Here is a 1,563-nt window from a genome sequence, read left to right as displayed (position 1 = left end):
CTCCTGCTCTGCCGGTTAGAAGCCATGTCATTTGTGGAGAATACCGTGATTCTCTGGATGTGCTCCATTTCGTGGCAAAGCCCTTTATTGTCCAACTCACAGGCTCCTCGTTTTCCTTATGAAGGGCCTCCTTCATTACCTTGCCTCCAAGTTTCCTAAAAATAATCCAGTCACAGGATATGGAAGGATGTTGATGCGTCGGTGTTAACTGGACAGAAGGAGTTAGAGTTCCTGCTCTTTCTGCTTGCCTACTTCACCATTCGGCATACCCAAAGGCTTTGGAGAAGACATAGTCTCTCCCGTTTAGATTCATGATCCCATCCTTCAGGTGGAACTTCCATTTGTTCTTGTTTCTTGGGATCTTGTCATACTGGCACACCACTACATTGTCCGTATCAAACAGCTCCTGGTCCTCCTCATCGCTCACATCATCCCCGCTGTTCAGTGGCTCCTCCACCTGCCCGCCCGGCTCTCCCCCATCCACCAGGATGTCCTCCTCCTCCTCATCTTCATCATTCTCTTCCTCCTCGTCCTCCGAGGAGGTGTCGCCGGCTCCGTCCGTCTGCAGCATCACGGGAGGCGGCGGCGGCGGGGCCTGTGGTGCGGCTGGACCCTGGTGGACCTGCTGGGCCTGTGGTGCAGCTGCACCCTGGTGGTGGACCTGCTGGGCCTGTGGTGCAGCTGCACCCTGGACATGCTGCACCTGAGCTGCTGTCACCGCCTGACCAGGATGAGGGGCCATGCTGCCTGCCACCGCCTGCATCACCTGTGTGTTGTTGCCTTGGATCTTGTTTCCCGGAGCGAGGACCATCTGCTGGGGCTGAATAGTGACTCCGGCTTTCTGGGGGAGGAGGCCTCCCTGGGGAGGAGCCAGCACCTGTCGTATGACGGGGGCCGCCTGCACACCACCCGGCTGCATCTGCTGCTGCTGCTGCTGCAGCAAGATGTGCTGCTGGGGTTGCTGGATGATGTACTGAGCCCCGCTGGCGTCACGGACGACCTGCAGGATCTGACCTTGGCTGGTGATGAGCTGCTGGTACAGGGTGAATCCTGCGGGCAGAGCGAGGGTCGCTCCTACACTCATATGTTGTACACGTTGAACCTGCTGGACCTGCTGCTGCTGCTGCTGCTGGGCAGCATCCAGGGCGACCTGCTGCTCCTCGGTACGGAAGCCCTCCACCGCCTTGGACTGCATCACTTTGTTCTCCCACAGCGTCTTCAGCTCCAGTAACACCTGCTTGTCGACTCCCTCGTCCAGGAACATCTCCCACACCTCGTTGATCACATCCTCGATCACAGACTTATACAGCTTAGGCACTGGGTTCAAGTAAGCGGAACCCTCCATTATAGCCGTGGTGTAGAAACCACACAGAGAATATGTGAGAAATACAGACAGAAATCAACAAAAAACAAACTGGGGACGATTATTTTCAAAATACAGTACTAGCCGGCATCACCTTTGTAAATAAAAGTGATAATGTGATGCACAGGAACTACTTATAACATCGAGATGGATTTATGACATCACTGATGATGTCAAATAAAAAAAGTCAAAATATGCTA

General features: G+C 54.3%; 1 pseudogene across 1 annotated transcript; it reads right to left on the bottom strand.

Moving 5' to 3' along the window:
- Positions 1 to 253: 253 nt before the first annotated feature.
- LOC310800167 (transcription initiation factor IIA subunit 1 pseudogene) lies at positions 254 to 1,345 on the bottom strand (annotated as a pseudogene). Its single transcript has one exon. The product of its transcript is annotated as a transcription initiation factor IIA subunit 1 pseudogene (transcript).
- Between the last annotated feature and the right edge of the window lie 218 nt (positions 1,346 to 1,563).

This window comes from Poromitra crassiceps (assembly GCF_964638095.1).
Source record: "Poromitra crassiceps genome assembly, chromosome: 29".
Lineage (NCBI taxonomy): Eukaryota > Metazoa > Chordata > Actinopteri > Beryciformes > Melamphaidae > Poromitra > Poromitra crassiceps.
The sequence above is the reverse complement of the archived record's forward strand: the minus strand, read 5'-3'. Positions and strand labels throughout refer to the sequence as shown.